Source organism: Pteronotus mesoamericanus, unplaced genomic scaffold (assembly GCF_021234165.1).
Source record: "Pteronotus mesoamericanus isolate MK-2021 breed Mesoamerican mustached bat unplaced genomic scaffold, CSHL_Meso_final scaffold_167, whole genome shotgun sequence".
Lineage (NCBI taxonomy): Eukaryota > Metazoa > Chordata > Mammalia > Chiroptera > Mormoopidae > Pteronotus > Pteronotus mesoamericanus.
The window spans coordinates 12,065,766-12,075,014 of record NW_026555308.1 but is presented as its reverse complement, the minus strand read 5'-3'; the positions used below and the strand labels follow the sequence as shown (position 1 = coordinate 12,075,014).

General features: G+C 37.1%; 2 pseudogenes; both read left to right on the top strand.

Annotated features, from left to right (window-relative positions):
- The first annotated feature begins 569 nt into the window (after positions 1-569).
- On the top strand, positions 570-1,555 carry LOC129083305 (cell cycle progression protein 1-like; annotated as a pseudogene).
- Positions 1,556-6,072: 4,517 nt separating this feature from the next.
- On the top strand, positions 6,073-7,482 carry LOC129083403 (ras GTPase-activating protein-binding protein 1-like; annotated as a pseudogene).
- Positions 7,483-9,249: the final 1,767 nt, after the last annotated feature.

Sequence of the window (9,249 nt, the reverse complement as noted above, 5' to 3'; positions counted from 1 at the left end):
ACCAGGGCAGTTTCTTTCTTAGTTAAGTCAGTAATTTAATTATTCATTTATTGGCCAAGAAGAATGTATGTATGTATGTATGTATTTTTTTAAGAAAGAATTTATGAACTGAGGAAATATGAGCAATTACTTTTTAACTTTCCATGATAGTACCTGTGTTTAAGTTTTGGAAATAGATGTATTTTACATTGATAATGCCTTTCAGTTGGGAGCCATTGGTCTCCCTTTTGCTTTACCTACTGCTAAAATACTATGACTAAATGATATGGCATACTTTAAGCCAGTGATTTCTAGTTCTGCCTACACATTATAGTCATCTGGAAAACTTACAGCAAATACTAATGTGCGGGCCCTATCCCCAGAGAATCTATTTAATTGGTCTTGGGTAGGGCATCAGTTTTTTTAAAAAATTTTAGGTAAATCTAATGTATAACCATGGTTGAAAACCATTTTTTAAACAATGGCTTTAGGTTGTTTTTATGAGAGGCGTCACTATGCTCTGAGCTGTAAGCACCGGCACCGTGACAGCCAGCACAGTGGAGCAGCGGTAGGACTGCCCCTTCAGACCTGAAAAATGTCTGAAAATTCCAGTGACAGTGATTCACCCTGTGGTTGCACTGTCATCAGTAATGAGGGGTCTGATATAGAGATGGTGAATTCTGAACATGGGACAGGCAGTGACAGCTGTGAGCTCACCCCAGAGGATTCATCTTTAAAGCAAGAGGAGCTAAAAGTATTGTAATTAGAGCAGGGAGAGAGCAGTCAAAATGTCATAATGTTAGTGGGAGAAACTGCTTATCCAGCTTTGGAGGAAGTGAAGTCAGCATGTGAGGGAGAGGAAGAAAAGTCACCTGAAAACAATGTCTACTTTGGAACTGTCAGTGACGATTCTGATACTGTTATCCTTGAGCCACCTAAGTTAGAAGAAATTGGAGATCAAGAAAAAGCCATAATTGTTACAGACACACAGAGTCCAGAAGACTTTAACATGGGCTCTTCTAGCAGCCAGTATACACTCTGTCAGCCAGAAAGTGTATTTTCATCTCAGCCTAGCAACGACAAATCAGGTAGTGATAAAAACAGTCATCAGCCCAGTCCTGCCTTTAGACAATGCCATGCTAGTAAGGAGACCATTTCTAGTTCAGAATCTGAAGAATGACTACTTGCTGAACAAGAAACTGAATCCTCTAAGGAGTTGTGTAAACACTGTTCCAGTAGTGGCCTCAATGAAGTGTGTTATACTTGCTCTTGGGATTGCAATCACCACGGGATTTTGACATTTCTGCAGTACAATTCAGATTCAGTAGTGTCAACAGTTAGTCACAAAAATATATGAATGTGAATAGAATGTTATAAAGGATTTTCTTTCCCAGTGTCACCAGAAACAAGCATCTGTTACAGATTAAAGTCATTGAAAGAAAACTTTACAAAGTGTCAGAACCTTACTGAAGCAGAGAAGATGTCCTCTGAAACTCAGAAAAAGAACCTTAATACAGAAAATCAGTATTTAAGAATATCTCTGGAGAAGGAAGAAAAAACCTTGTTAACACATTAGGGCTAGGCTGTCCAAAGCCTACATATTCTAAAGGTCTTAGAACTGGACCCTAAGAACTCTTAGGAGGTAACTTTTGAGCCCTTGGAATATGCCGCCTAACGAGAGTATATTTTTGATACCTGGGCTTTGGGAAAAACCAGATAGTTTATACTAATAATGTTATTTTTGGTGAGTGCCTGTTTTTGTATACTTAGGGGCTTTGGGCCATGCTGTATCAGTTTGACCTTAGTGGAGGGGCTGGAGACTTGAGTACTAAGGTCAGTCAGGTGCCTACATGCCTATATGACTGACTCCCAATAAGAATCCTGGAGGAGCTTCTAAATATATGCAGCAAATATTAATAGATTTAAAGGGAAAAATAGACAGCAATACAATAATAGTAGAGGACTTCAATACCCCACTTATATCAATGGATAGATCATTCAGACAAAATTATTAAGGAAACATCAGCCTAAATTGACATGTTAGACCAGGTGGATTAAAAGATATTTGCAGAACATTTTATCCAAAAATAACAATATACATTCTTCTTAGGTGCACATGGAACATTTTCCAAGACAGATCACATGTAGGTCACAAAACAAGTCTTAATAAATTTAAGAGGACTGAAATTATATCTAACATTTTTACAAACACAATGGTATGATACTAGAGATTACACGAACACTGGAAAATCTGCAAATATATTGAGAGTAAACAACATGCTAGTGAATAACAAATGGATCAAAGAAGAAATCAAAAGAAAAATTTTAAAGTACCTTAAGACAAAAATGGAAATGTAACATACAAAATTTATGGGATTCAGCAAAAGCAGTTCTAAGAAGAAAGTTCATAGCAATAAATGCCTACCTCAAGAGACAAGAAAAGTCTCAAACAACCTACCTTAATACCTCAAGGAACTGGAAAAAGAAGAATAAATGAAGCCACAAGTTAGCAGGAGAAAGGAAATAAATGTTAGAGCAGGCATAAGTGAAATAGAGACTAAAAAGACAATAGGAAAGAGCAATGAAACTAAGAGCAGGTTATTTGAAAACATAAACAAAATTGACAAATCTTTAGTTAGACTCACCAAGAAAAAAAAAAAGAGGATTCAAGTAAAGGCATGAAAGAATGTTAAAACTGAAACTACAGAAACAGAGAATATCATAAGAGAGTACTATAAACAATTATATACCAACAAATTGAACAACCTATAAGAAATGTATAAATTTCTACAAACATATAACCTATCAAGACTGAACCATGATGAAATAGAGTGAATCAGGAATAACAATTTAAAAAAAAACACAAAAAACCTCCCGACAAGCAAAAGTCCAGGACCATATGACTTCACTAGTGAACTCTAGTAAACACTCAAAAGAACAATTAATCAAGCCTTCTCAAACTCTTCCAAAAAATAGAAGAGAGGGAAACTCTTCCAAACACTTTTTATGAGGGCAGCATTCCCCTGATACCCAAACCAGACAAGGATGCCACAACAAAGAAAATTATAAGCCAATATCCCTGATGAACACAGATGCAAAAATCCTTACAAAATATTAGTAAGCTGAATTCTATAATACTTTAAAAGAGTTATATACCATAGTCAAGTGGGACTTTTTCCAGGGATGCCAGGATGGTTTAGCATCTGCCAGTCAATGTGATACGACACGTTAACAGACTGAAGAATTTAAAGATGACATATGATTGTCTCAATAGCTGCAGAAAAAGTATTCATAATAAAGGCCATTTATAACAAGCCCATAGCTAACATCACACTAAACTGAAAAGCTGAAAACTTTTCCTGTAAGACCGGGAACAAGACAATACTGTGTTCTCTTACTACTTTTATTCAACACAGTATTGAAAGTCCTAGACAGAACATTTAGTTAAGAAAAGGAACTAAAAGGCATAAAAATTGGACAGGAAGAAGTAAAGCTGTGACTATTTTCAGATAGCATGATATTATATATAGAAAACCCTAAAGACTCCATCAAAAACTGTTAGAACTAATAAACAAATTCGGTAAGTTTCAGGATACAAAATCAATATGTGAAAACCTCTTACATTTCTTTATTCTTTTTGAAGTTTTAAAGTACATTTATTATAGCTGGGGACAGTGAAACAAGGAAGGACCTAAAAGAAATAACAGTAGAGAACCTAGTTGTGGCTGCTTTGGCTCTCTAAAAACATTATGGAAAAGAAGTAAGCCAAGGTGGAGCTGCTGTCACCTGACTGGAAAGTTAGAGAAAAGAGGGCTTTAGGGACAGGTTGAGGGGGTTAGCCTGGTATGAGATGCTGCGGCCCATTGCACCCCTGATTGCAATTTTGTGGGGACCCTTAGAATTTAGGAGAAAGAAATTTGACTAAAAAATGAGACTCTAGTGGGCATGCCCCAAGGAGGGCACACCTGCATTTCTGTACACTAATAACAAACTACCAGAAAGATAAATTAAGAAAACAATGTCATTTACAATTACATCAAAACGAATAAATTACCTAGAAGCAAATTTAACCAAAGACGTGAAAGACCTATATATTGAAAACTATAAGACGTTAATGAAAGAAATTGAAGAAGATACAAAGAAATGGAAAAATATTCCATACTCATGGATAAAAAGAATTAATATTGTTACAGTGTTTTACTACCCAAAACAATATACAGATTCAATGTAATTCCTATCAAAGTTTTAATGGTATTTTTCAGAGATACAGAACAATCAATTCTAGAATTTGTATGAAACCACAAAAGATCCCAAATAGCCAAAATGATTTTGAGAAAGAAGAACAAAGCTGAAGGCATCATGCCCCTTGATTTCAAACTATATTACAAAGATATTGTGATTAAAAGAGTATAGTTCTGGCAAAAAAACAAAACCTGATACACAGTTTAATGGAACAGAATTGAAACCCCAATTATAAATGCACACATATATGAACAACAAACTTACGACAAAGGAGCCAAGAACATACAATGGAGAAAGGACAGTCTCTTCAATAAAAGGTGTTGAGAAACTGCATAGCCACATGCCAAAGAATGAAACTGGATCGTTATTTTTCACCATACACGAAAATTAACTAAAAACGGATTAATGACTTGAATGTAAGACCTGAAACCATAAAATTCTTAAGGGAAAATATAGGAGGTAAACACCTCTAAATGCATTTTAGCAATGTTTTTGTGGAGCTGACTCCAAAGGCAAGAGAAATAAAAGCAAAAATAAACAAATGGGACTACATCAAACTAAAAAGCTTCTACACAGCAAAGGAAACCATCAACAAAATGAAAAGGCAACCTACTGAATGAGAGAACATAATTGCAAACCATATATCTGATAGGGGGCTAATATTAAAAATATATAAATAACTCATACAACTGCAAAAAACCCCAAAACAAACAAAAAACAATTCGATAAAAAAAATGAGTAGACAATCTTACTAGACACTTTTTCAAGGAAGACATACAGATGGCCAACAGGTATACCAAAGATGCTGAACATCCCTAACCATCGAAAATGCAAATCAAAACCACAATGAACTATCACCTCACACCTGTTAGAATTGTTATTATCAAAAAGACCAGATAACACATGTTGGCAAGGATGTGGAGAAAAGGGAACGCTTGTACACTGTTGATTGAATTATAAATTGGTACAGCTGCTTTAAAAAACAGTATGGGGTTCCTAAAACAATTAAAAATAGAACTACCAGCCCTGGCCAGGTAGCTCAATTAGGTAGAGCATCATCCTAAAATTCCCAAGATGGCGGGTTCAATCCCCAGCCAAGACGCATACAAGAAACAACCAATGAATGCATAAATAACTGGAACAACAAATTGATGCTTGTCTCTCTCTTTCCTGTCTTTAAAATCATTAAATAAAAAAAATTCTAAGTAGCACTACCATATGATCCAGCAATTCCACTTATGAGTATTTATCCAAAGAAAATGAAAAAGCTAATTTGAAAACATATATGAACCCCCATATTTACTGCAGCATTATTTGCAATAGCCAAGATGTGGAAACATCCTAACTGTCCATCAATAGATGAATGGATAAATTACGACACAGTTAGCATAGTGCCCTAAAAAGTAACATTTAAGCTTCACATTTAAGAATTAATGCTAACTTAGCTTTGAGAATGATGTATGTGAGGGAGCTATTAATGAGTCCAGAAAGGAAATGTATGGGCCTCAACTAAGGCAATATTAGTAGAAACTGAGAGAAGTATTGTTGAAGACAAAAGAATAGGCCTTTATGACTCATGGTATGTGGATATTGGGGTCAACTGGCTTGGGTGACTGGTTTTATCATAGCTACATATTCTAAATTGGATACTCAGAGGGAAAAATTGGATATTAGGAGGAAGAATTCAGTTGTGGACATGTAAGGACTAAAATGCTTGTACAAGATCTAGGTGGATGGGTCTAGTGGGCAACATCTCCAACCTGAGACAGATGAAAGAGCTGGTGCAGATGTAGTTGCGTGAGGGTTTTTATTTCCTGTGTGGAGCAAAGCTTGTTCCCCTCCCTCTCAGCCATGCAAGTCGAATTGATCAAAGCAATGGTTATGGAGAAGCCTAGTTCCCTGCTGGCTGGGCAGGAATTCGTGAGACAGTATACACACTGCTGAACCAGGCCCCAGGCATGCTACACAAATTTTATGGAATGAACTCTTCTTATGTCCATGTGGGATTGGATTCAAATGGAAAGCCAGCAGATGTGGTCTATGGACAGAAAGAAATCCATAGGAAAGTGATGTCACAGAACTTCACCAATTGCCACACTAAGATTCACAATGTTGATGCTCATGGCACTCTGAATGATTGCGTGGTGCTCCAGGTAATGGGCTTGTTCTCTAATAACAACCAAGCTTTCAGAAAATTCATGCAAACATTTGTCCTTGCCCCTGAGGGCTCTGTTGCAAATAAATTGTACATTCACAATGATATCTTCAGATACCAGGATGAGGTCTTCGGGTGGCTTTGTCACTGAGCCTCAGGAGGAATCTGAGGAAGAAGTAGAGAAACCTGAAGAAAAACAGCAGACTCCGGAGGTGGTACCTCATGATTCTGGAACTTTCTATGATCAGAGTGTCAGCAATGACTTGGAAGAACATTTAGAGGAAACTGTTGCTGAACCAGAGGCTGGTCCTGAACTGGAACAGGAGCAAGTACCTGTATCTGAAATACAAAAGGGAAAGTGTGAGCCAGTATTGGAAGAAACTGCTCCTGATAGTGCTCAGAAGAGTTCTTCTACAGTACCTACAGACATAGCTCAGATGGTGCAGGAAGACTCAAGGACATTTTCCTGGACATCTGTGACCAGTAAGGACCTTCCACCTAGTGGAGCTGTTCCAAATACTGGGATATCACCTCATGTTGTTAAAGTACGAGTTTCCCAGCTTTGCCCAGAGTCTAAGCCTGAATCTCAAAAACCATTGCAGAGGCCTCAGAGGAATCAGAGTTCAAGAACAATGAATAAATATTCTTCTCCAAAGGGGACCTAGACTAATCTGTGAGGCTTGTAAGCAAGGTGATATTGAACCCTGAAGAACTGTGAGACAACCAGATAGTCATCAACTCTTCATTGGCAATCTGCCTCATGAGGAGGATAAATCAGTACTTAAAGATTTCTTTCAAAATTATAGGAATGTGGTGGAGCTGCGCATTAACAGTGGTGGGAAATTACCCAATTTTGGTTTCATTGTATTTGATGATTCTGAGCCTATTCAAAAGGTCCTTAACAACAGGCCCATCCTGTTCAGAGATTAGGTCCATGTGAATGCAGAAGAGAAGCTGCCTGGGAAGGGGACTGGCAAGATAAGCATCTGCAGAGACCCAGAGGCCCTCAGGGTGGGCTGGGTCATGGAATGAGAGGCCTTCGCTGTGGAGGCATGGTGCAGAAACGAGGATTTGGAGTGGGAAGGGGAATTACTCCAAGGCAGTGAATTGCTCTTCACTGATCTTCACGCAGCAGTACAAACTCCTGCTCCTACAGAATGGTGAATTTTGTCAACCACCCTTTGGTGTCTTGCAGTATGACCTCGGTCTCTTATAAACTGCTTCAGTTTGTACAGTTTTACTTTTTGTGTTAATGGTGTGTGCTCTCCTCTACCTTCCCCTCTCCCTACTTTTTAATCCTTCACTTCCAATTTTGTGGAATGATATTTTAGGGAAAATGGATTTTACGAGAAGAAAAAAAAGATTGAATTTCCTTGCTTTACTTTGCATATATAGACTGGATTTTTTTTAAAACAGCTATTTCCCCAAAGTAATGTGTCTCACTTATTACTGACACTTGGTATGTTTTATTCATTGGGCTATTTCTTATTTTCTACTTGATTCAAAGCCTTTGAGAAATACAAGATTTGATCAACATTTTTAAGGCAGGAAAAACCCAAATTGTTTGTTCTTTAGAGAGATGTGACTACCTTTTGGTGCAGAGAAACTGCCATTGGAAAAATTGACAATTTTGATTCTTGCTGCTATGGTTGAAAACTGAATAAAAGGTGTTAGTGAAGTTTTTTCTTTTGATATATGATCACAAAACAATTCTAAAATCCACTGTCTTTACCTTGAAATTTAAATTGAGATAGGTTTTAAATATGTAGAATGCAACTGATACACTTTTCTTGAACTGTTAGGTATTTTTTGAAGTAGATTTTTTTTTTCATGTGTAATTTGTATTTGTAAAAACAGTTAAACGAAATACTAAAATCACTCTCACAACCCAGATAACACAAAACAAGAGCAAAACTGTTGTGCCTTCTATTTATCTTTGATTCCAGGCTTGGCAATTGTTTAATGAAAAATAATTTTTAAAAAGTCTAGAGTTAAAAAGAAAGAAAGAGAGAGAGAAAGGGCTGCCAGCACACAGACAGTAGTTGAGGCTATGGAATAGGCAAGATCATTCTGAAAGAATATGAAGAGACCAATAAAAAGAGTCAAGTACAGGACTTAGTGGCACACTGCCTGGTTGTTTAACCCCCAAGTCTTCTATAAGGCAATGGGCCATGCTGTCTATTATTCTCTACTGAATTTCTCTCTACCTAGGAAGGCTAAAGGTATATTCACTTCCAGTCATCTGACTCTACTGTAAGGAAACAGAAGCCATGTCTATTGTTTGTTGCAACTATAGTGCCTGTCACATAACTACTCAAATACTTCTTCAACAGAGTGATTCTGAAACAAATTGAGCATAGTTACTACCAGGAAGAAAATAAAAAAAATTTTTTGGCTAGGAGAAGTGAAGTCCTATGATTATATGAGAAAAATAACACTCATTTAAATTCTATGTATAACAGTTGGCTGGAAATAATGATAAAGTTTGAGAAGTAGGGTGTGGAAGGCAGAAAGACAGGCACAAGCCAGAAAGACCATAGTACCTTTTAGAGCTGTAAGTCTTTCACAGTCAAGGAGGCTCTCAGTTACTTCTAACTTAACTATTGCCAGCGTTTCAGATATTTCCTTAGTGGTGTTCCACAGAACAATCATCCCCAAAGAACTGCTCCACAAATAGAAAGTTTGGGAAATGCTACTTACTCAGTTCTCTACAGGCTCTGGAAAATTTTGCAATGAAGACTTTTGCATGTAAAACCTAGTGTTTCCCCCAATCACCTGGCCATTGAACCACATTCCACCAAAGGCCAATTTAAAATTGTGCAGAACTCATGCCCTTGGGAACACATCTTCCAAATACCAAGTTTTATTCAAAT